The sequence below is a fragment of the Furipterus horrens genome, unplaced genomic scaffold, assembly GCF_987537825.1.
Source record: "Furipterus horrens unplaced genomic scaffold, mFurHor1.1.pri manual_scaffold_4, whole genome shotgun sequence".
In the NCBI taxonomy this organism is placed as follows: domain Eukaryota; kingdom Metazoa; phylum Chordata; class Mammalia; order Chiroptera; family Furipteridae; genus Furipterus; species Furipterus horrens.
In genome coordinates this window covers 46,986,038-47,013,057 of record NW_028327174.1, presented here as the reverse complement: position 1 = coordinate 47,013,057, position 27,020 = coordinate 46,986,038, and the positions used below count along the sequence as shown (strand labels likewise).

General features: G+C 39.2%; 1 protein-coding gene across 2 annotated transcripts in view; it reads right to left on the bottom strand.

The window, feature by feature from the left end:
• Positions 1-27,020, bottom strand: part of ANO6 (anoctamin 6) — a 187,129-nt gene that overhangs the window by 127,648 nt on the left and 32,461 nt on the right. The window contains exon 1 of one of the 2 annotated variants that reach the window (XM_090273039.1): positions 10,329-10,348. The exons of the other annotated variant lie outside the window; for it this stretch is intronic. The gene's annotated coding sequence lies outside the window, so the exon portion shown is untranslated. Of the gene's footprint in view, positions 1-10,328; positions 10,349-27,020 lie in introns of those variants that run through there. 2 annotated transcript variants of the gene reach the window in all.

Below are 27,020 nucleotides of genomic sequence, written 5' to 3'. Positions count from 1 at the left end.
ATTTTCGTAGTTTATGAATAATTTTTGAATTTTAATTAATCATTAATTTATTGCACTATAATGAAAAATCTCTTCTCTAGTATTCTAATCAGACTATTAAATTTTATATTTCTCTTTTCATTGGTAGCTAGAAAAATGAAACATCAAAACTTTGATTATTATTATGCTATTATATTAAACATATATTAAGTCTTATTGGAAACAAAACATTAATATACAAATATTTTTTATTTATTTAAAAATAAGGTTAACATGTATTTTTATTTCCCCTGTCTCTCTCTTTTTTTTAAAGGGCCCAATATTTTCTTCTGTGCCCGGGGACTCAACCGACTTTAATCCACCTCTGGGGTGAACAGAATTAGATGAAGCCCGGTGATACTAAGGCCTTAGAATCAACAGGACTTGCAGGCTGATTGGAGAGGAAGGTAAGAGACGCCTGCACCTGGAGTCCTGCCTGTCTGACCAGACAAGTGGATTCACTAAGCAAGAAGGGCTTTTTAAATCTCCAACTCCTCCACCAGTTTCATTAGGAAATTTTAACTTTCTGTATGTAGAGAAAGTGGGAAACCAGATGCTTTCAGTATTTGTTGAGTGCCTGCCCCATGCCAGCACTGGGCAAGGCCCTGAGATGCAGCAGTGACTGAGGACCCTGCCCCTTCTCATCCTATCCACTCCCTCAGTCTAAGGCTCATCCCACGTCTTGGTTTCCCTTCCCACTGGCCTTCTCACTATGGAACATTCAGCACCTTTCCTGTGACTTCAACCTACTCTTCACTTGCCCCTCGGTGACATTTTCCATGCTCAAAGTTCTTCCATCTTTAAAAAAAGAAATGAAAAGAAAAGAAAAGAAAAAGCCCCTTCCTTTGGGCCCTGTAGCAGTGACAAAATGTCAAATGTACTTGCCCTTTGACCCCACAATTCCACTTTAGGAACTTGTTCCACAGAAACTCCTGTCCACATATGAAAGAAATGTACGAGTAAATATCCACAAGCATATTTAGGGTAGCACTATGTGAGAGAGCAAAAATGTCTAAATAAAACTCTAATGTCCAGAGAACATACTGTAGCACAATAGAAGACATCTGCTTATGGAGTGAGATGTCTGAAATATACACATCAAAATACAACCTTTAACAGACTGTCCGGCAATAAACCAATTTTTGTAAAGTATTATAAATGGGTAAAAGGGTGTTTATGTGGTAGCATTTGCACAGAAAAATCTTGAACGATTAACAGTGGTTATGTATAAGGGAATATGATTAGGAAGATTACCCTCAGTCAGTTTTTAATGTTTAAAGCTTTTACAGTGAGCATATGCTACTTTGGTAATCAGAATAAAACAATAAATAAAAGAGGCTATCATAAAAAGGAAAAATGATAATTTTATCAGCCTTATCTACTGCCTAGACCAAAAGTCGTACCACTGCTGCCAAATGCTGCCAAAAGCTTCCAGGTGAGCTGGCACCTCTTCAGTGGGATTCAGCCTCTACCCTCCAGCACTAAGCCCTGGCTCAGGGCATCCATGACCTGCACACCCTTAAACCTGAGGTCCATTTCACATTTTTGTCTTATTTGATGTCTCAGCGATCTTTGAGACAGCTGACCATGACTTCCTTTGAAGGCTCTCTTCTCTTTCTTTCCTTCTCTTAGAGGTTCTTCCATTTCTCTGGTCTCCTCTGTTGCTGCTTCCTCCCTAACTAGACCTTTACTCCTGAAGATATTCAGGGCTCCATGCGGGGCCCGCTCCTTTGGAATCTACCCCACAGCATCTGTTAGCCCCGTTAGGTTCAGGGTTCCAAATGTATTCACTCTATTTCAGATGTCTCTTCTAAACTTGAGTGAAAAAATACATAGGAGAGGTCATTGCTAAAGGGAGGCATAGATAAAGGGCTTAATCTTAATTAGAAAAGCAAAGATGAGGGTAAAATACATTTAGATATGCAGTATACACATACACAAACACTACACACACCTTTTCTTTTGAGGGAAGGAAAGAAAAGACATTGGGGCAATACCTTCCGAAGGTTTCCATTTCCTCTCTGGTTTTCAGAAGCAAGATTATCTAAGAATGAGGAGAAAGGGTGTAGTACAGAGATATGAGGAAAGCAGAGAGAGTTTGAAATAGTTTCTGTGACTGATAGAAGCATCAGCTGGCGAGGAGTGCCAGGTTCAGTTCCCTTTCTGCTCTTTTTTTTCCCCTGAACTCTGCAAATGCTCAAGACTCAGATTTTCTTTTTGGCCTCCTGTCCCTAAGACAATAGTTCTCCATTCAGTATCATAAGAACCTGGGGAACTTTGACAAAATGGTTCCCATACTCCAACCCATGGAGACTGTTTGAGTAACTGGGGGCAGGGGTGGCTCTCACATTCAACTCCATTTGTGAAGCACCACCCTGAGGAACCTCACCTTGGCCTCTGAGCCACAAGGTCACTGGCTTCACAGATCACAGTTTTTCCTCAGTCATTATACAAACCACTACTGAGCACACTGGGTTAGCGATCAAACCCGCCAGTCAAAACCACAGTGACATGCAATGTCCACTGTCTTTCCATCCAACTGAGAGTCAGCAACGTGGAGGAGAGAGAAAATATAGAAGGGGCTATTATCTCCTCACACACAGCCTGGAAGAGAAGGACACATTTCCTGGTGGGGTGCTACCAGGATGGACGGCCATCCCTGCCAGGGGGTAGACGGGGAGTGGGGGGGCTCGTTCTCTTATCTCTCCTGTTTTTCTGGCTCAAAACTAACACTTTATCTAGCTATTGAGAATGTGAATCCAGCTGAACTATTAACAGCTGAAAATAGCTCAGAGGAAAAAAATTCAGACATTTTAACCTTTTCATAGTTTCTTGTTCATGGAATGTGGATTGCAATTTTACCTGGGACTCTCATGATGTCGGAGTTAGAGACCCTGACTGACGAACACAAGAAGTTTACATTCTACATTTCTGCACTTCGCTGCTACAGCTCTGGCTCCTAATTGGGAGTTTGATTACACAAGTATCTTCATTTCTAGGAAATGAAATCTGTGGGTACGAGAGACGTAAAAATAATCTATTTCAATTCCCTGGTCTTATACATGAGGAAATAAAGACAAGAAGAGAGTGCCCATGTTAGTTTGTAGCAGGGGACTTTCTACCGTACACCACCCACTGTAGGTAAGAGAAGAATTGAAGTGGGGGGAAACGGGGATTCACAGCTTCCACAGAAATCCATTCCACACATGTGATCAAATGCTTCATAAACAACAACTAAAAACTCACGTCAAGCCCTGGCTGGGTGGCTCAGTTGGGTTGAAGCGTTGTCCTGTACATCAAAAGGTTGCAGGTTTGATTCCCAGTCAGGGCACATGCCTAGGTTGCTGGTTTGGTCCTTGGTTGGGGCATGTACAGGAGGCAACAGTTCGATGTTTCTCTCTCTCCCCTCCCTCCCCCACCCCTCTTCTCTTTAAAATCAATAAACATATCCTCAGGTAAGGATTAAAAACAACTCAGGTCAAGAGAAACTTTTATGTGAAGATGGAGTACTGAACACATGTATTTAGTTCTGCTCCCTCCTCAAATACTACTAGAACATAAACAGATAAAGACAAAGAGAATAGAAGATGAGATAGTAACACAATTTTGGAAGATAAAGAGCAAATAGAATAGTGGCAACTGGCTTAGCAGACTGGAGAAAGTGCAGTCGAAAACTAGGACCATGTAGAAGCAATTTCATTTAAATTATAAAACCCCCAAAATGTTGAAGGACTGGCAGCTCCAGCTTCCTCTAGACATGGGGGTGAATGTGGGGTGGAGAATTGGCTGAAAGGCTTTTTAAGTAGTTAGACCCCTAGAATCTCTCCCTTCTTTCTTATGGACAAGTGATTGCCTCCAAAGCTCCAGGCCCCACCCAGGAGAAGACCAGCAACGTATTCTCTGAAAAGTCAACAAAGGACCTTTGAACTAGATTCCATACTGAAGAGAGACTACATAAAAGATGACCGCTGGATATTGAGAACCCCTAGCCTTCTACTTAGCTTTCAGGCGAGTCATATTTTTGTATCTTTTTTCCTGGGAAATCTGATCAGCTTAAAAGAAAAAAAAAAATAAAAACACCCTAAAAATAATAACCATCAGAGCTTCCTAAACAAAACAGCCAGCTCACCCTTGAATAAAGCCCAGAATTGCAAAACCCCATCCACTATTTATAGAATTTCCAGTCATCTTTTTAGGTAGCTACTCTAAAACAGGAGGGAACAGCAAGACTTTCCAATATTAAAGAAAGCATCTAACAGAGAAACAGCAAAGCAAATTAAAGAGAGAAAAAATCACAAGAAGAAATTTAAAGAAACAAAAACAAAAATTCTAGCATCTTCAGAGATCTGAGAAAAGTATATCCATGAAATAAGGACAAGATGTTATCAAAGAGAAAGAGAAATATTTGGAGAATAAAAAAACTCTTAGAATAAAATGATTGCAGATTAAAAATTTAATATAAGATACAATTTAGGAAATGTCCAAGACAGTTGAACAAAAAGACAAAGCTATAAAAGAGGAAAGATGGAGAGTTTAGGGGCCAATTCAGGATAACCAATATTACAATAATAGTGTTCATTACCAAAGAAAATGGAGGGGATGTAATTGTCAAGGAAAGAAGTTCCCCATAATTGACGGACATCTTTCCCTGAGAACTGAAAAATACTATTTCTGTTTAAAGAAAGGACAGAGGTGTGGCTAGGGGAGGAGTGGGGAATGAGGTTTCCACAGTGAAAAGGCCAACCAAGTTTCCAACATATTAAATGCACATGGACCTACAAAAAAGGTATTATCATTATGGAATTTCCAGAGAGAAAAATAGTGTCATACAAAGGATTTCAAGTCAGCATGGCAGAAACTTCTCAAGAGCAACTCTGGAAGGAAGAGGCTTCAAAAACAGATGATCTCTACCTTAGAATTATAAACTTCAGCAAAGTCATCAATTAAAAGCCAGAGTGAGCCCTGGCTGGGTGGCTCAGTTGGTTGGAGCATTGTCCCACACGCCAAAAGGTGGTGGGTTCGATTCCTGGTCAGGGTATATACCTGGGTTGTGGGTTCGATCCCCGGTTGGGAAGCATATGGGAGGCAGCCGATCAATGTTTCTCTGTTACATTGATGTTTCTCTATCTCTCTTCCTTCCTCTGTCTCTAAAATCAAGGAATATACCCTTGAGTTGGGATTTTTAAAAATGTTTTTAAATAGCCAAAGTGAACAAAGGAACTGTCAGAGCTGCAAGTCTCAAAAAATTATCTCTCTTACACCCTTTTCCCATAAGAAACTGGAGAATGTATTCCACCAAAATGAAGTAGTAAACCAACAAAGAGTAAGCCATAAGTTCCAGATTGACAGCTCTAGTAGGAGAGGCAGAGTCTTCAAATGGGGAGAAGGGGAAGCCCTAGCTTTTGAGGGCTGAGAAAGCAACCTAGACAGAGTGAAGGTCAGAAAGCTCTGGGAGAAATTTCCCCAAATACGATGAATTGAATAGATTCTCTATGTATATAGTTGACTATATTGAGAGGAGATTTACAACTGAGGTAGAGTCTAAGGTTGGATATTTATAAGTATTATCAAAAATTAAAAGAAAAAAAATATCTGCTGGGTGGCTGGGGCTGGGATTTAGGGGTGGGAGTGGGAGATCAGGAGTTCTTGGATCAAATGCGAGGCATGAGAGGAAAGCCGGAATCAAGGATGACTTCAGGTGTTTGCACTGAGCAACTGGGTGGACTCACTGCTGAGATAGGAACCATGGACTTAAGTATCAATTTAGAAAACAAATCAAGAAGTTGGTTTTGGATATGTTATATTTCAGATGTCTATTAAACAACCAAGTGGAGAGAGAAAACAGACATCTGAAAAGCCAGGGAGAGATGGGGGCTGAAGATAAGTATGTGGAAGTCATCAACATAGAGATGGCATTTAAGGCCCTGGAAATGAATGAGATATGTCAGGATTGAGTAGAGATGGGGAAGTGGTCAGAGAACAAAGCCCTTGGCACTCTGAAGGTGAGAGAAGGATCCAGCAGACTGAGAAAGAACAAGTGAGTTGTGAGCAGAATCAGGATGGAGCAGCATCACAGATGCAAAGTGAAGAAAGAATTTCAGGAAGGAGGGCATGGCCAGCTGTGCCCCATGCTGCGGAGACAGCTGTGAGCTCCGCGAGAAAGTACGAAGGGTCTCCGTGACTCACGATGAATGAACAACGCTCTGAGATAACATTCCTTACTCACAAGTGTACTCTGACTACTTAGTAATCTGGCAAAGTAACCCCCAGTTCAGCTAGAACACCAGCGCGCTGTTTGCATGAACACCTTACCGCGTGGCGAGCCCTCCTGCAGGATTCTCCCAGGGAGCAACCCGGGAGGGCCCGGTGCCTGCAGAATAGAAACAGCTCCAAACATGTAGGCTCAAGAAATGGGAAGCAAACCAGTGCTCACGGCAGAGAATCCAATATGTGAGGTTAGGACCGAACTATTTCAGAAGTTATTACAGTTTTCTAATTCTTAGACTGTGAGAGGAAAATGAATGACATCACTTCTTCTGCCTTAGACAATCCCTGAAACCAAAGAACAGCTGCAATTTCTGAAACTTCTGGCTATTCATGGTGTCTAAACCCATTTTCTTCGACTATTCTTTGTTCATGATGTAGCACCTGACTTTTAAAAAATCATATTTATTGGGGTTTAACTTACATGCAGTGAAAATTTACCCCTTTTAAGTCTGATGTGTTTTGACAAATGCATACAAGTGTGTGAGCTCCACACAATGAAGAGACAAAGTGTTTCCATCACTCCCAAAGCTCCTGTTTGCCCCTGTGCAGTCAATCTCTCCCACTCGACTGCAGTCTGTGGCAAGCAATGATATATATCACTTCTCTCTCTACAGTTTTGCCTTTTTAGAATGTCATATAAATGGAATCAAATAGTATGCAGTCTTTGTACCTGGCTTCTTTGACTTAGCGTAATGCTTTTGAGATTTATCCATGGTGCTGCCTGGATCAATAGTTTGCTCCATTTTGCTCCTTTTTGCTCCTGAGTAGTATTCTGTAGTATGAATGTACCACAATTTATCCATTTGCCACTTGATAAATATTTGAGTTCTTTCTAAGTTTTAGCTATTACGAAGAAAACCTCTATAAACTCTTGCTAAAAGGGCTTCAATGAACACGGGTTTTCATTTCCTCTGGGTCAATACCTGGGAGTGGGATCACTGGCCCAAATGGCATCTAGCTTTTGTCCACTAAGAACAGGTAAACATTTACTGAGCACTAACTTTGCAGCAGTGTTCTAAGCTCTTGGTACATATTATGCTATTCAACCCTTAAAATGACAATCATGTTATTACTGTTCCCACCTTACTAAAAAGGAACTAATGCACAAAGGGATCAGGTCTCTTGCCTGAGATCACACAGCTGTGTGGGCAGCAGAGTCAGGATTTTCAAACCCAGGGATTGCATGGCCAAGTGCAACTATCAAGCATTTTGCTTTGCTGCCTCCCCCATGTCAAATGCATGGTCTGAGAGACAGCACAAAAATCCTACCTGATGCTCTACTATGTCTTTTGAACAAATGTGGGCAATGCTGACTATTCTTTTCCTCCTTTTTAAAATCATGATAACGACTACATCATTGGGAATCTGAGGACCACTGCAATAACATGTCATTTTTAAAGTAAAAACTTTATAGGACATTATGCGGAAATGCTTTTAACTGTTTCACACAAGTTCATAAACATTAATTTACTGGAGTTAAATAACAACTCTAAGGGAAGCAAGAATCAGCCCTCTTCGATCAGCATGGTAAATACTCATAGTTAATAACTGCCTCTTCTAGGGACCTCTCTACTGTCATACATAAGAGGCCAAGTGTGGTAAAAAAATACAAAGATTCTGGAATGAGATAGACCTGCAGTCAAATTTTAGTTCTACTCCCTAGTGGACAGGTACATATATAAGGTCTGTTCCGAAGGTATCCAGCCATGTAATATGAAAAAGAGATTTTTATTGAAGAAGATACAAGATACAAAAAACATTGTACATAGGACAGTGATGCCTCAGGCCCCTTCAAAGTAGGCACCTTGGGACCTCACACAGTTCTCCCAGGTGCCATCAGCTGTCCTGTCATATTTCCCTGAATTTCATGGATGGTCTGAAATCTCTTCCCTTTCAACGGTGATTTTAGTTTTGGGAGAAGCCAGAAGTTGTGGGGCACAAAATCTGGGCTGTAGGGGGGCTGAGTCACCTGGATGATTTGATGTTTGGTCAAAAAATTCTGCATAAGATGTGATGTATGAACGGGCTTGTTGTGATGAAGCTGCCAATTGCCCGTTGCCCAAAACTGCAGTGTCTGAATCATCCAGATAGTTTCTGCAGAGGAATGTTCAAGCTTAATGCAAAATTTGATGCAGATTTGTAGCTCTACTCACTCAGTCATTTTGAATACAATGGCCACACAGTACACATGCTCACTCAATGGCTCTACCGCTCCCACTGACTAGTACAGTGACATCATCATTGTTCATGCAGGCACATTCCAGTCCACTCTCCCTGGCTGCCAGGTTATACTGATGTCGCACAAACTGTTCTCGTTATATTAACTATTATTTGACTTTTTCCGGACAGACCTCATATCTTTTCTTGTTAAGTGTTTTCAAAGTGGAATTGCTGGATCATATGGCAATTCTATTTTTAACTTTCTGAGGAATCTCCATTCTTTTTTCCATAGTGGCTGCACCAATTTACAATCCCACCAAGAATTGCACAGGGTTTGCTTTTCTCCACACCTATGTCAACTCTTATGTCTTGTTTTTTTGATAATAGCCATTCTGTCAGGTGTGAGGTAATAGTTCATTGTGGTTTTGATTTGCATCTCCCTGATGATTAATGATGTTGAGCATTTTTCCATACACCTGTTAGCCACCTCTATGTCTTCTTCGGAAAAGTGTCTATTCAGATTTTTAATTGCATTTTTTTTTTTTTTTTTTTGCTATTGAGTTGTATGAGTTCTTTATATATCTCAGAGATTAGCCCCTTATCAGATAAAAGATTTGTGAATATTTTTCCCATTCAGTAGGTTAGTTTCCCTTGCTGTGCAGAAGGTTTGTAGTGTGATACAGTCCTACTTATTTATTTTTGCTCTTGTTGCTTTTGCTTTTGGTGTCGGATTCAAAAACAAATTGCCCAGACTGCTATCAAAGAGCTTACCACCTTTTTTCTTCTAGGAGTTTTACAGTTCAAAGTTATTTTAATATATAAATGTTGTGCACGAACCTCCAGCTCAGTGACTTAGCTTTCTCTTGGAATTTTAAAGAATATTTGTTTTAGAAAGATTTCCCATGATAAATGGTGGCTTTATTTATACCTTGCCACTTTGCCACTTACCTGGGACATGAAGACTGCCAATTATAAAGCATGAGCCTACAAAATCTTATTAAGACTTCATAATGCTTTCAGAAACTCTGGTCATTATTCTCTATTGTCTGAAACATCTTAATATCTCCCTACAACACTGCCCAGTTTGCAGCCTTGGCTACAAAAACGTTGAATTCCCCAAACAGGAAAACAGCTATTTTCTGTTACTCCTATGTGAAGCCTCATGGCTACCTTTTAAGTGAAGAGATACTGGCTGCAATCTGCTTATTGTTACAACTACAACAGTAAGCATAATACTATACTTTTAAATAAAAATAAGACACTGCCAAGCATAACCTTAAGTAAACTGGGATGACAGATTAATAGTTTTTTTAATCAATTGAAAAGACTTTAATATATTCTTCCAGAGAAGCCAAAGGATTTAATTCAACTATGGCTGCTCAGAGTTATATATGCAATATGGTAAAGGAAATAATTTAGTCCTTAACACATATTTTCATGAAACAGCATTACTTTTCTGCAAATTTTCATCCTAAGATAAGTACCTTGAGCAACATGTAAAGTTACTGAAATTTTCTTTTCATGATTTTGTCATCAACCTCCCCTTGATAAACATATATATACACATATTTGCCCCAAAGCCCTCTTCTAGAAGGCAGGAGTGGGAAGTCCTTGTGTATTAAATTTTGGCTGTTGACAGGTATGAAATAACTTTTGCTTTCAGAAGCTAGCTTATGGGAATGGATTTTTTTTTTTAATTTGGCAATCCATGTGGACTAATTGATAATTAAAAAGGGAATTTCAATACAACAAATCATATCTGGGACTCAGTGACATGCCCACAATTTACAGAAAGGAGAAGATACAGGCTCTGTCCTCCTGGAGCTGACCGTCTGAGGGGAAAGATAAGTAACAGGGCTGTTCAGATACAAAGGGTGTCTTACCCAGACCAGATGGGAGAGTGTGAGTTCTTAGTAAAGGCCTCTTGGAGGCAGGAACATCACCTGAAGGATGAGGAGGCATTAATAAATACAACGGATGTATAATACAAGGAGGCACACTGTTGGGCAGCAGAGAGACAGGGCAGAGGCAACAGACCTGAGTCCCAAACCTGCCTCTGCAACAACCTGAGCAAGCAGCTTGACCTTTCTAGCAATCCTTTTTCCTCACCTGTGATATGGGATGGCTAGATTATGTCAGTTGACCTTATCCCTTGCTGTGCATAAGAACCATCTAGAAGCTTTCTAAATATACTGCCTCCCTCGCCCAGAAACATGGTTTCCATTGGTAAGGACATCGGTGTTTCTTTGAGAAGCTTTCTAGGTAAAACCAGTCTGCAATTGAGATGAGAGCCACTGAATGTGACAGTTTTAGGGCTGTGGTTCTCAACTCATAGTGCACAGTTATATCCTCTGCGGAGCTTTTAAAAATCCCAGGGCAGGCTGCATCTAGACAATTAAACCAGAATCTCTGCGGCTGGCACTAGGCCTCAGTATTTTTTAAAGTTCCCAGGTTGATTCCAAGGTAAAGCTGACATTGAGAACCACTGTTTTAGGCCCCTTTGATACTTCAGTTTCCTATTACAGCCACTGAAGGAGGATGAGAAAAGGAAGCTAAGGGAAGCTCATAAGTCCTCCCTCTCTTATTCTTATCTTAATAGTTTTTTTAACCAATTGAAAAGACCTTAACATATTAATCCAGAGAAGCCCAAGGATTTAATTCAACCATGCTAACAAAATGTGACTTAAGCAATATATAGATGCAATATGGTAAAGGAAATAATTTTGTCCTTAACACATACCTTTACTAACTGAATGCCAAAGGCCACTGATGCATCTTAAATGGGGTTATACCACACAGTAGGGTTCAGTTTGGACATTTGCATGATTCATGGTGGTGAATGACAGGTAGCAAACACCCATTCCAAAGTGAACTCAGTTCTAAATTTAAAATTCAATGGCACAAGTCTACAAAATGACTCCATGGTGAGTTCTCTGTAATGCTTTAGTTAGAATTTGATTTGCATGGTTGATTGTAATATGAGCATTACATTCCCTGCCCCCAAGGTCACTTAAATCCACTTATTAGGCAATGGTGAACTAAACAAACAGTAATTAGAAACACTCCAGACAACCTTTTAAATCTGTTACTAAATTATATTTTTCCTGCACCAAAGCCCACACACACAGCCTGTTCACAAGCATCTTGAGACCAAAGCCTCAGAAATATTTACGTTAATAAGAGCAGGAGCTACCTCTGGGCTTTCACATTGGATTCCTCAGGGAAGTAAGGACTGCTTTAAAAGAGGACTGTTCGCATTTCTCACATCTGGGTAAGTAAAGCACTGCCCACATGTGGTTAGAAATCCCAGGAGAAAATGAACTCTCCAGGGGTGTGGAAATGAAGAAACACCTTTGACAGACTGCCTCGTTTCCTAAAATGAGTCAGAAATGAAAGTAATTCTTCAGCAAAGAACATCTGCATCGTGGCACAGCTTGCAGAATAATGCCAGATGATACCTGCGGCTAAGCGGCTGGGCCTGGGAACAGGACCGGGGCCTCCGCACTGTACTCCCTCTCAGAGCTGTGCTCAAAGCTTGGAGGGTCTGCAAACCCAGTGAGCGCCAGGTGCCCCCCTCTCAACTGTAAATCTTGATTAGCAGTAAGACTGCTCACGTTCCATGAGAAAGCTGGTCGCTTTCCAAATGGTGGAAGCAGCCAGAAAGGGTTCATAAGCAGCCATAGGCATGGAAACAGACATTCTTAGGAGAAAAATTGTGTTACTTAACTAAAAATAGTCTATGCCTGTTAATGATTTTGAATAGACTTTCCTTCCTGAGCAGGAAGGGGTGCTGTATGGAGATGAGCTGATGTTGCCAAAGGAAGCCAGGAGGGAGACGTACTGGCATATGGTCAGGGACGGGACGGTGAGAAAGACCAAAACACCTTTCACAACACCTCTAGTGAGGACCAATAAACAGAAAGGCGAAAAGCAAAGGCTGTCTTCACCAAAACTGGGGGCTAGTTATTTTTGTTAGGTGGCTTGTCACTATTCTTTTGTCATGGACTTTTAAAAGGGGTCCAACTCTATTGTTTGCAGTGGAGGTAGGTGGGCGGGGGAGCTGGGGATGGAACCATGGAAACAAATGCCCATTAAAAGGTGACTAATTAAATTAAATTCTGGTACATATACAATGAAATACTATGTAGCCTTTTGAAAGAAAGCCAATACAGAATGTGTGCAGATACAGAGATGTCTGCATTCTATGTGATACATTAAGACATACAAAAAAAAAAAAAAAAAAAGAAAAAATGCACCTGGTGTCTACATAGTAAACATCTCTGTGAATGTATTGAAAGAAGTTCCCTAAGTGCAGAAGGAAGAGGCCAGGAGAGTATTATTTTTCCTTTTATACCCTTTAATACAGTTTGAATTCTCTTTTTATGTACTTATATCCTCCCCCTATAATAATAGGCATTAAGTGTGTGGAAGGCTATTTTTGGTTTCTCCTTTATACTAGTTTTTCTATATATAATTTAAAACAAAGAGTATTATTTTAACTAGATGTTATAGGCTGAATTGTTCCTCTTTAAAAATCAAAAGTTGAAGCCCTAACTGCCAGTACCTCAGAATACAACTATATTTGGAGATAAGGCCTTTAAAGAGTTGATGATGTTAAAATGAAACCGTTAGGGTGGGTCTTAATCCAGTCAGACTGGTGTCTTTATAAGAATGTGAAATATGGACACATGCAAAGACGTCAAAGATGTGCACACACAGGAAAAACCACGTGAGGACACAGGAGGAAGGTGGCATATGCAAGCCAAGGAAAGAGGGATCAGAAGAAACCAAATGTCCCAATACCTTGAACTTAAAGCCTCAAAAATTGTGGGAGAATCTATTTCTGTTGTTTAAACCACACAGTCTGTGTTTTGTTATGGTAACCCTAGTAATTTAATACAACATATAAATAAATATATAAACATGTAAATAAATATGTAGATAAAATTCACCTAACAACATGGAGAGAGGCACCCACAAAAGTCTTTGATGGATCAAAACCCCACTATGTCTGCTATGATACATATGGCCTCATCGGGCAAGTGAAGCCAAACTGGAGCTAATGGTGCTTCCGACTACATCAGGGTCACCCATTAAGTGACAGGAGCCAGAACTAAAACAGGTTTCCTACCTCCTGACTAGGACTCCTTCTGTATCTTATATGGTGATTTTAACAAATCTCATAACTCAAAGGACTAGAGCCCAGGATATTTTATTTATTAGTGTCTTTTTAAGTCTTGGCTTATATTCAGAAGACTTTCTTCCTGTGCTGATAACTAATAAAATGGAAGGTGTCACAGTAATATTATTAATTTGATATTTAAAAAAAGAAGACTTGGCACCAGGGTTTAAAAATGCAGAATAACAAATGATATGTCATATTTGTGTGCCAACCTAATTTTTATACTTTAATACATGTTGGACTCACGACACTATGCAATATATTGAAAGTATGGTAGTGTCAGGCTAAAATTTTCTTTATAAAACTTTATATATTTTTACCTATTAATCAATCTTCCTTTAAACATCATAGTTTAGAGATCACAGACACATTAAAATCCTCACTTTGCCTATGAAATCTAGAACCTAAAAGTGGGTTGAGATAAATACTTGATAGTAGTCAGAAGGCAGAATCATTTATACCCTGAATGACTAGAGAAAGTCTCATCAAGGGCAAGAGCTCTAAGCCAATCTGGAATTAGATACATAAATGTAAAGAAGTTATTTTTAAAAATATGTAAATAAGATTATTTTAATAGAAACTTTGTACCATTCCTTCTCTTTTTGACCTCATTTTCACTTAACTTCCCGTACAATTTTTAATTAAAATTTTTAAATTAAAATTTTATTTTCCCATTACAGTTTACATTCAATATTATTTTGTATTAGTTTCAGGTGTCATGCCTAGTGATTAGACAATCATATACTTTACAAAGTGTTCCCCCTAGAAAGTTGTTACAGCAAAGAAAACCATCAACAAAATAAAAATACAATTAACTGAATGGGGAAACATATTCACCAATGATACATCTAATAAGGTGTTGATATCCACAATTTATAAAGAACTCATACAACACCAAAAAAGAAAAAAAAAAACCCAACCCAACCCAATTTAAAAAATGAACAAAAGACCTAAATAGACACTTCTCCAAAGAGGATATAGGGATGGCCAATAAACATATGAAAAGATGCTCAATGTCCCTCATCATCAGATAAATGCAAATTAAAACCACAATCAGATATCACCTCACATCTGTCAGAATGGCTATGATAAATAAATCAATAAACAACAAGTGTTGGAGCGGATGTGGAGAAAAGGGAACCCTCTTGTTCTGTTAGTGGGAATGCAAACTGGCGCAGCCACTGTGGAAAATGGTATAAAGTTTCCTCAAAAAATTAAAACTAGAACTGCTTTATAATCCAGTAATTCCAATTTTGTGTACATACCCAAAGAAAACCAAAACACAAATTCAAAAGAATATACGCACCCCTATCCCATGTTCATTGCAGCACTATTTACAATAACCAAGCTATAGAAGCAACCCAAGTGCCCATCAATAGATGAGAGAATAAAAAAGGTGTGGTACATGTATACAATGCAAAAGTACTCGGCCATAAAAAAGAACAAAATCTTACCATTTGTTACAGCATGGATAGACCTAGAGGGTATTATGCTAAGTGAAATAAGTCAAGAGGCAAATACCATATGATTTCACTTACATATGGAATCTAAATAATAATATAAACAAATGAATAAAACAGAAACAGACTCATAGATACCGAGATCAGACTGATGGTTGCCAAAGGGTAGAGGGGATGGGGGACTGGGTGAAAAGGTGAAGGGATTGAGAAGTACAGATTGGTGGTTACAAAACAGTCAAGGTCATGTAAAGCACAGCATAGGAAATTCAGTCAATAATACTGTAATAACAATGTAAGGAGAGAAGTGATTTATGCCCAGGTCTATCTTTCCCCTAAGTGTAAAGTTTAGAAGACAGGAACTGTGTACTTATGATTCTAACAGAGTGCCTGGTAAAGAGTAGGTATTTACCAAAGCTGGGGCAGGGTAAGAGGTTGGAAAACACACAGGATTGATTGCCTTAGGGTAGGTATGCACAGCAATTTCTGGTAAGGAGGCTGTGGGATGTAAGGTTAAAGAAATGGAGCCAACCTGTATATACTGAAGTTTGAGTTTTATCCCTATGCAGGGTGGAGTCTTTGAAAGTGTTTCTTAAACAAGAATGTTATAAAGAACATGGGTGGGACCAGCAGTGGTGTACAGAATGGACCAGAGATGATAGAAATGATAGGAATCAATCAGTCCAGGGGCATTAGGAGGTCAATCAGGTAATGATTAGTTGATAAAACTCTCAGCTTCCTAATCTGGAAAATGGGCATCACCTTAACCTATCTTAGTAGGGCTGTTATGAATACTAAGTGGGACTTAATACATGGCCTGACAGTAAGCACTTAAGAAAATATAACTATTATTATTATAATAGCCAGGGTATGCCACTTTGGGCTTTCCTCAAGTCCCCAACATGGAATGGCAATAGCTATCTATCTTTCTTAGAAGTGGTGTGCAATATTTATTCCTTAGATCTCCAAAAGTTACTACTTTGATAGAGTAGACTCAACACAGGAGGAACAGATGTCTGAAATAATCTTTAAAATTAAGACACTTCAAAATCAATTTTTAAGTTGATTTTGTATAAAAATAACTATCCAGGCTAATGCCAATCAGTTTTAAAACACTACAATAATGGACTAAGCTATAAATCCAGGAAAACCATTTTCACAGTGAAAATCCCAATGCCTTTTTAATTAAGGATAAAATCATCAACATAAAAGACAAGATAAATGAGGAATAGTTCCTTTCTCTCATAAATAAAAGGACCTGAAAACTCTGTAAAGTATTTGGAGATACCGATTACCAGAAATTTGTATAGAATCTAAGCTACAGGATTTTTCAATTGCATAATAATCATTTCATATTGGGGCTGACAGCATCAGACCAAATCTGGTGCTCTGCTTTTCTAGTTCCTTTTTCTAGTTATTATCAGGGGGTCCACGGACCTATATTTAGGGTCATTGTGTAGATATAAAGTTCTACTGAAGATAATGGTACTTTGTCTAACACAAAGTGATATTAACTTTTTTTTCTTTTTGTTAATTTGACCTTAGAAGAAAGAGTTATTGTACATAAAAAAGTTTATGGACATTTATATAAATATATACATGCATACACAGGGTAAAGCTGTACCAACTAACCATTATCTATCAGCCATAATGAAATTAATATATCAGAAATATGTGCTAATATTCCTATTCTCAGCATCAATGATCTATTTTAAAAGTTTCCTGATACTTTGCTGAATTCCTTTATCAGTTCTAGTAGTTTCTTGGTGGAATCTTTGGGGTTCTCTAGGTACAGTATCATGTGATCTGCAAATAAAGACAGTTTTACCTCTTCTTTTCCAATGTGGATGCCTTTTATTTCTTCTTGTCTGATTGCTATGGTGAGGACTTCCAGTGCTGTGCTGAATAAGAGAGGTGAAAGTACACATTCCTGTCTTGTTCCCGACCTTAAAGAGGAATGCTTGTAGTTTTTGCCTGTTGGGTATGATGCTGGCAGTGGGTTTGTCATATATGGCCTCTATTGTGTTTAGGTATGCTCCCTCTATTCCCACTTTGATGAAATTTATCAAATGCTTCTTCTGCATCTATTGATATGATCATGTGGTTTTTATCCTTCATTTTGTTTATGTGGTGAATCACATTTATTAATCTGCAAATGTACCAACCTTGTATTCCTGGAATAAATCCCACTTGATCATGGTGTATGACCTTTTTGATGCATCGCTGTATTTGATTTACTAATACTTTGTTGAGGATTTTAGAATCTATGTTCATTAGGGATATTGGCCTGTAATTTTATTTTTTCATAGTGTCTATCTGGTTTTGGATTTAGGATAATGCTAGACTTGTAAATGAGCTTGGGAGCTTTTCCTCAGAAATCAGTTGCATTTTCATATACCAATAATGAACTAACAGAAAGGAAAATTAAGAAAACAATCTCATTCACAATTGCTTCAAAAAGGATAAAATACCTAGGAATAAATCTACCAAGGATGTGAAAAACCCGTACTTGGAATATTATAAGACATTGAAGAAAGAAATCAAAGAAGATACAAATAAGTGGAAGTACATACCATGGTCATGAACAGGAAGCAATAACATCATTAAAATATCCATGCTACCCAGAGCAATCTATAGATTTAATGCAATTCCTATCAAGATTCCAATGCCTTACTTCACAGAACTAGAATATTTCAAAAATTTATATGAAACCACAAAAGGCCCAACATAGCAACAGAGATCCTGAGAAAGAAGAACAGAGTTGGAGGAATCATACTACCTAATATGAAACTATACTATAAAGCCATAATTATCAAAACAGCATAATACTGGCATAAAAACAGACACATAGATCAACTGAACAGAATAGAGAGCCCAGAAATAAACCCACATTTATAGTTAATTAATAATCAACAGAGGAAGCAAGCATGTAGAATGGGCTAAAGATAGTTTATTCAATAAGTGGTGTTGGGGAAATTGGACAGATATGTGCAGAAAGATGAAACCAGACCACCTGCTTACACCACACACAAGAATAAATTAAAAGTGGATTAAAGACTTAAATATTAAACCTGAAACCATAAAAATCCTAGAAGAAGACAGGCAGTAAAATCTCAGACATTGCTCAAAGCAATATTTTATTGGGTATATTTCCCCAGGCAAGGGGAACAAAAGAAAATATAAACAAATGGTACTATATCAAGCTAAAAAGTTTTTGCACAGCAAAGGAGACCATCAACAAAATAAAAAAACAACCCACAGAATGGGAGAACATACTCAATGATACATCTGATAAGGGGTTAATATCCAAAATTTATGAAGAAGTTACAAAGCTTAACACCAAAAAAACCCAATCCAATTTAAAAATAGGCAAAGGACTTGAATAGATACTCCTCCAAAGAGGACATGCAGATGGCCAATAGACATATGAAAAGATCCTCATCATCACTAATCATCACAGAAATGCAAATTAAAATCACAATGAGATATCACCTCACACCTGACAGAATGGCCATCATCAACAAATCAACAAACAACAAGTGCTGGCAAGGATGTGGAGAAAGGGAAACCCTTGCGCACTGTTGGTGGGAATGCAGACTGGTGCAGCCATTATGGAAAGCAGTATGGAGATACCTCAAAAGATTAAAATTGGATCTGCCTTTTGACCCAGTGATTCTACTTCTGGAAACATCTAAAGAAACCCAAAACACTAATTCTAAAGAACATAAGCATCTCTATTTCACTGCAGCATTATTTACAATCGCTAAGATATTAAAGCAGCCCAAGTGACCATCAGTAGATGAGTCAATAAAACAACTACGGGACATTTACATAATGGAATACTACTCTGCCATAAAAAAGAAGAAAAATTTACCCTTTGTGACAGCATGAATGGACCTGGAAAACATTATGCTAAGTGAAATCTAATAAACAAACTGAACTCACAAGCAAAATAGAGCCAGACTCTTAGATAGAGAGCAGGATGACAGCTGTTGGGGGTGCAGGGAGGGTTAGGGCATGGAGGGATCAAGCAAAAAGGAAAAAGAACACATATACATGGGCAACAGTGTGGTGATTGCAGGGGGCATGCGGGTTTAAGCAGGTTAAATGGTAGTGGAAAAATACCATTAAAAATTTAAAAATAAATAATTAAATAAATAAAAACTGTTTCCTTTCTGGCCCTGGACCAGGTTTCCACATTTCCTGTATCACTGGGGAATGTATTACTTCTTAAAATTAATACAAAGACAAACCCAACAAAATTACCCAAAGGGAATAACACAAAGAGGGCAAAGGGAGCAAAATAAGACATTACTGATTAATCCAAAGAAAGCAAAATAAGACAACTGATTACTTTTGCCAGAGTCAACAGAAACTTTCCAATCATCAATGAGGCCAAGATAAAGAGAGCAGTAGGTCAAAGAAATTAGTAGGCTAAGGACCAAGAAGGAGCAAGGCAGAATAAGGCCTGCAAACACACCAGCGCAACGTGATGACTATTGATTAATATCAGCCGGCCCATGTATGGTATTCAATACTGAATATGAACATGTTAGAACCCAACAATCAGGAATTTAAAAGTGAAAAGAAGAAACAAATTCCTGTAAGGAGAAGAACAAAGGCTAAGACAACCTTGGCTAGGTCATGGGATGAACACCAGATAAATTGAGTTTTAATCCCTTTTCAATGTTTATCCAACTGTTTTTTTTTTTTTTTCAGAATATTTCTTAACTTAGATTATGTGATATTCAAAGGTCTCATCCTGCTCTGATAAACATACTTTAAATTTTTTTTCAATTTATTTATTGATTTTAGAGGGAGAAAGGAAGGGAGAGGGAGACAAAGAGGGAACTGGAGGGAGGGAGAAAAAGAGGCGGGGGGGGTGAGAGAGAGAGAGAGATTGATTTGTTCTTCCACTTATTTAGGTATTCATTGGTTGATCCTTGTCTGTGCCCTGATGGGGGATCGCACCCACAATCTTGGCATATTAGATCGATGCTCTAACCAACTGAGCTGTCTGGCCACGGCCAAACATACTGATTTGTAAGGTTACTTTTGGCTCACAGTGGGCTTCAAGTTCCCAAGCCTGGAATTTCACAGAAGGGAGCCAAGCTCTGCCAGCAGGCACCTGAAGCACAGCCCTAAAGCCTGAGTCAAACCACAGCCTCTGAACTGAGTACAAACAGCTAACAGATTGCATGATACCTGTGACACAGTGTCAACCTCAGTCATGATTCCTTTCTCTTCCCTCTCTAGCTCTTCCCAACTGAATATACTCATTTCTCAGTCCCAACTCTTCACACAGTCCTTCAAAATGCAAGTTAGATGCACATTTATAAATAGAAGTTAGTAGGGCTCCTAAGGTGTAATAGGCAATGAAAATGTTTAGGGGCAGCCCCTAATCTTGAGACTGGCACAGTGGGTAACGATAACCAGCATTCTGGAAGAACATCTCCTACTGCCCCTTTACAATGGGTAGTCCAGTAATTCCACTTTTCAAAATCTTCATAAAATAATCTGAAATGTGAACATGTATTTTATACCTGCAAATATCTCACAATACTACTTATAACAGTGAAAAACCTGCTCCACACTAGATGTGCAATAAGCAAGAAATGAACATGTAAGTTATACCTCAAGGTTCTCCTATATGTGTTATAGGACTCAAATTGCCAGCTTATGGACACTTCGTCCACCAGATTTAAGGTCCTGGAAGGAAAAAACTATGTTTTGCTCACTGCCTTAGCCATAAAGCCTACCTCACAGTGAACACAAAATAAGTAATCTGTTGAGTGTTTATAAGAAATGCTTTCAAGTAAATACTATATGGTGAAATGTTATGCCACTATGAAATGTGGTTTGTGAAGCACTTTAATATGGGGAATGTGAATGATGAAAAGTTCCAGAGATGGATAGTAGCGATGGTTATACAACACCGTGAATCTACTTAATGTGACTGAGTTGTAGGTTTGAAAATGGGTAAAATGGTCAATTTTGTTACATATATTTTACCACAATGAAAAAATGAAATAAGTATTAGGGAATGCTTATGAGGCAAGTTAAGTGAAAAGGCAGGATACTATATGTCTCAACTATATAAAATTACACCTGCATTTTTACAAGGCTGGAAAGAAGCACACTAAGGTATTCATGTTTGCTTTATATTTGGGCAATAGCATTAGAGGTAATTTTTATTTTATTTGCAATTTTCTGTATTTTCCAAAATACCCACACTATAACACTGATAATCAGGAAAAGATGAGGCACAGCAGACATCAGGGATAGGAAGGTCTGGTTGCCAGCAGGTTTAATCTAGAAGGCAACCGTTCACCTTGCCATGATCCTGATGTACTAGCACACTGCTTACTGTGGAGACAATCAGCAGGCATGCCATTGGGGTGCAAATTTCATCTTTATTATATTGGAATGTATTTTTCTTTCTTTTCTTTTTGCTATGCCAGACAGCAGGCATTAAAGATTTGCTGCTTTATAAGTATTTTACGTGAAGACTGAGAAATAATAGATGGTTGTTTTGGACATACAGGTGCCAAACTGGATTAAATGTGCACCTGTTCTAGAGGTGAAGGCTTTCAGGCCCTGGGATGGGCCGATCTGAAATACCTCACAGAGAACGGGGCATCCAGATGGCTTCAGTAAACACTCAGTTCATCACATTTACAGACAAACGAGAAACAAGACCTTTGGAGTCACACAGACTCAGGATTGAAGTAAGATTTGATACAGACCCAGGATTACCACCTATGATTGTCACCATGAGTGCACCTGGTCTGTTTCCCCCACAAATAAATGGGGATACTCATGCCTACCCCTTGGGTGTTAAATAGGATGATGTAAGAAAACCCAAAGTCATTATCAGTAGGGTTCCATCAGTATCATTTGTTTTCTTCCCTTTCTTTCTTCAGATCAAGTGTCTAATCTGGGAAAACAACAATGTACTTGACTTGAATGCTCAAAGTAACCAACTATGTAACTAATAAAGTTAACACGACAGGAGTATAGGAAGATATTTTCACAATCTTTTAATTCACCCCATCAATTCAGAAGCTTTTATGATACAGTTCAAAACAATTTTCCTGTTCTCTGTTCTTCAATAATGAAAAAAGACTAATCACTATTCTCTGTGTATTTCATATACCTGAGATCATGAAGCCACCCTTCAGTTGCTTCTTCAACTTTCCAATTTTTAAATCTTCATGTGTGTGTTTCCTCTGAACCTTCTGCAAGCTCCCGCTGCATTGTTAGCTGGGGATCCTCTGATTCCCTCTGGACAGAGCGGAGCATCCCACAAGCCAGGGGCCTGATTCATGCATCCCAGAGCAGAGCTTTGGAAAACACAACTCATCATTATGGTTCTGAAGGTCACTTGACTTTGGGTGACAGATGGCGGGGGTGGGGAGTACTTCCAAGCCAGATGCCAGATCCAAGTGTGACCAAGAGTGCCCTCCACATCTGCCCCTGTAACCTTTGTCCTCTGCTTTGCCTTATGGTTATCAACATTTGCTTAGCAAGCTGATAGTGTCTGACTGCATCAGGTTCCACATTGTGCCAAATCCCTCCCTTCAAAAGAGCAGCCCCTATCTTGGCAGATCTGTTCCCTTCTTTGATTAGCTCTTGAGTGCCTCACTGGGCAAAGGATCATGGAAATCTTCGTGGATTGGGGTTTCCTTTGTGCAGGCTGAACTATGAATTCCACTACTCTCAGGCTAGAAAGCTTGAGTTCATTCTTTTGATAAACATATACTGAGCCCAGAGCTAAATGCTGGACATTCAAAAATAAGCTAGTCTTGCCTTATGGAAGAAAAGAATATCAACAGTCACACTGCAATGCAATATGTTCTAGAACAAAGGTATTATGTGCAGAGTATGATTGCAGCAGCACAGCAGGGAAGAGGATCTGCCTGGGCAGGAGTCTATGAGCTGGGTAATTCACACATCTCTTTAGCAGTGGCTGAGGAATGAATGAGCTGACTCTACGGAGTCTCTGGGTTAATGCTGTTTCTGTCTTTTAATGCAGTCTATTTAATACCATTGCCACTGACTTGCTTTGGTCACTGTATTTGCTTTCTTATTCTCCTCACATATTCAGCTCCTCACTTTATTTTCACAATACAATATGGTGTTTCCATTCTCTCCCGAGTTTTTCAAACCCATAATGTTTCCTGCCCTGGAGGGTTGCTTTGACTATCAGGGAAAGAACACTGTAATTGGCTTAGTTGGAGCAAACAAAAGATGCACAAATGAGCCTGCTTGCTCAAAGGCGCTGGAAAACAGTGCATGCAACCATTAACAGAACTGCCCCTTGTGACCGGGCCCTTAGTGGCTCCAGCAGGTAAGCGCCCTGTGGATGCCCAGGTGCAGCTGGGGACAGTGAATCCTTGAACCATTTTCCATCTTTCACCCCTCACATCACCCATTTCTAGGGGGATAATATTTGTCAAGAGTGGTTTTAACCTTTCATAGGTCATACAACACTCTGGGAAAATCTGGTGAAGAATCCTCTCTTAGGAAATTCTCAGAAGCACATCAACATGAAGTATTGTACATAACTTCTGGGGATTCACAACCCCCTGAGGCCCATATAGAGGTACCAAGACGGGAATACTGTTCACTTCGGTTTGAGCTTCTACTATGTGACAAGCAGCATCGCCATACTGAACCCTGGAGCATTTTCCCGCATGCTGTCTGAACACTTGCCCCCAAGTTTGCTGCCCAGGAAACACCTATTCATCAGCATCTCACCTCTTGAATAAAGACATTCTGAACTCTTTACCCTAATTCACCCCCCAGAAGAGCTAACTGCACTCTTCTTTCTGTCCTACTATACTCTACAGGTGCTGGGATCAGAGATTCTACAATATTTATTGCCTTCACGTATTTACATGCCTTTCTCCCTCTGCTGGAAGCAAACTGAGGTTTCTAGCTAAGCCTTCATTCTGGAGGAAAACATTCTATTGAGGGAAAGAGACCCCAAATCAAATAATTTTAACACAAGAATCCTAATGCTGAACCTATGGGATGAGTGATTTTAAGCTAAATCTTATGCAAAGGAGCAGCAATAAATCAGACAAAGTGAGGAGGAGACAGGACAGGCAGAGGGGACGGAGTGTGCAGGCAAGAAAGAGTGCAAGCAGGGGATAAAAGAAATAACTCAGGATTCGCAATGACTAAACAGGTAGGCAGGAAGAAGTTCCGAGAAGAGAGATGAGGTTATGGAGGGCACTGAATGAGATAAAAGAGCTGGAATTTATTGCAAAAAGGTGGGAATTTACTGAAAGATTTTAAAAAATTTTTTCTACTGAAAAAGGAGAAAAGGCACAAATGAGAACACTTACAACTTTACCATACAGACAAGCACTATTACTATTATTTCATCTTTATGTGTTACATAAGCACGTATGTATGTGACTATGATCTTCATGTTATTTTAGTTCAGCTAACATTTATTAAACATTTACTAGGTATCAGACATTGTGCTAAATATATAAATACGTAGGCATTCTGTTCTGTTATTTAATCCTCACAAAAATTCCTAAGAGGAGGCTCCTGTTGTAATCCCATTTTAAAGAGACAGACACAGGGAGGGGTAGGGCAGGGTTGGTACTGCCGTGCAGGGCCACACAGCTAACATAGAAGAGCTGAGATTTAACACCATGTTTTCTTACTGCAAAGGCCATATTCTTATACTTCAAGTTTTATTTATTCTCACTCCTCTAATTTATAAGATGAGTGAATCATCTTATCCAATTTTCTCAGAAAAATGCTTTGTGATCTTGATTAGCATTGTAATAAACCGAAAAAACAAACCAGGAAAGCATGAACACATTACTGTACTGTCTTCCCATCCAGGGAGCACAGGAAACCCCTGGCATTTATTTCAGTCTTTTTGCAGTCCTGGTAATGTTTGCAGTTTCCTTGTGAATTTAGAAAGACGTGTACTTTGCACAGATTGATCTAGTAACAGTGTAAAGAAGGATGAATCTGAGGAAACCAGACTGGGAGGCTTAAGTGCAACCTGAGAGACATGGCCACAGTCCAGGTGAGAGACACGGAAGCCTAGGACCAAGGCAGTGATATTTGGGATGAAGGAGAGGGAGTGAACTCAAAGCACACAGAAGACAGACTTTCAAAGACCGGATGTGGAACAAAAAGAAGCAGGGTGGTGTTGGGAGAGAGGGGAGGTAAGGAAGATTGGACGGTGGATGTCATTCATTGAGAGAGAGAACACAGGAAAGAGGTGCCTTGCTCAGAACGTGTGGGTTTGTGTGTGTGTCTGTTTGTATGTGGGTGTGGGTGGGTGTGTGTGTCAGGGTTGGGAGTGGGTAGAATAATGACTTCAATTATAAGCCTTAAAACAGTGGACACATCCCAAGTGCCTACTCCATGCCAGGGGCCTTGCTGAGCGCTGGGAATCACCGCTGATCCAGACTGAGGAGGTCACAGGACAAGTAAAATGAGGGTAACAAGGTGAATGCAAATGAAGGAAGTGCAGAGGGGGTTGTCCTGGTAGAGATGGACTGGGTAGGGGTGTGCAGTCCAAGGACAGGCCAGAACCTATAAACTGCAAGTATGAATGAGAATGTCCTCGGAAAACATGCACAGTGGTGTGAGAACAGAAGTGGACTGAGGTTGGCGCTCTAAGTAACACCAGTGTTTTAAGTCGAGTAGAAGAAGCAAGGGACCAAGAAGGAACAGTCAGCCAAGATTGGGGGAGAAGAAATAGCAACCCATCTTGAGACCATACTTTCCTGTTGGGACTTCTCAGGAAGAATAATTTTTTTTTCCTTTTAAAATTCAGAGGTCACTCAATTTTAAATAGTAAACAAAAATCACACAAAAAGTCCATGGTGAGTCTCCTGGCTGCCTCTCGGAGCTTTACCCACCAGCCTTTTGGAGTTGATGACTACTCTTCAGTAGGAAGTGAATTTATAATCATGTGCCTGCCATTCAAATGTGAAAAGAAATGTTTTCTGCTCAGTACATCCAATAATACTTAATATAGCTCCAGTTTAAAATACATTTATGAATAATTTTATATATTTTATAAATTTCCTGGCAAGAATGATAATAGAACAATCTATTTTCACTGCTACATGAAACAAAGAAGAGAAATGAAAGTTCAGTTAATCAAGGGGTTAATATGCTTTATAATAAATATCAAACAGTCATTACTTAGGCTATACAAAGAGTGGCTGAAGTCAACAGATTATTATAATGGCAAGAGTTTATGCCCATATTTATTCTCTGTCGGTTGCTTACATCTGCATAAAAAAGGTTTTTTTATTCATGAATTTTTTAACCATGTTAGAATGCTAAAAATCAAATTTGTTTTTCCTGATTTATATATGGGTAATAATAAGATTTTGTGTAATGATTAACAGTAGTGACAATCAAATAAATAAAAAACACTAGCCCTTCCAAGGTACCAACAGACAGATATGAAAATAAATTACCTTCACTGTCTTAGGTAAATGTGGTTTAGAAAGCCAGGAATGCACCAGAATCTGAAATGATTACTGTGGCAGTGTTTGAGAAAGCCAGTAAAGGCAAAATAATGGGAATTCTATATCTTTTGTCATCTTTATCAACAGTATGTATACATATGTATGTGTACACAGTGTGCACACTCAAATAGATGGCATCCTGATCATAAAAAGAGATGCAATAATGCCAAGATTATCATGGAGAGACCTGGCATCAGAAGGAGACGCAAGATCAACCCATCCAACAGGAGCTGATAAAGTCATACTTTCCCCCCTTAACAACCACCTAGAACTGGGAGTCACCAATAATAGATGTACCACTCCTTGTGGTTTCAGGAACTGTAGCCCAAGCCATGAGCCAGGCCCCACTCCAGGAAGGCCTCTAAGTCACAGCAGAAAACCGAAAGGCTGTGAGGCAAACAGGACTGAAGGCCA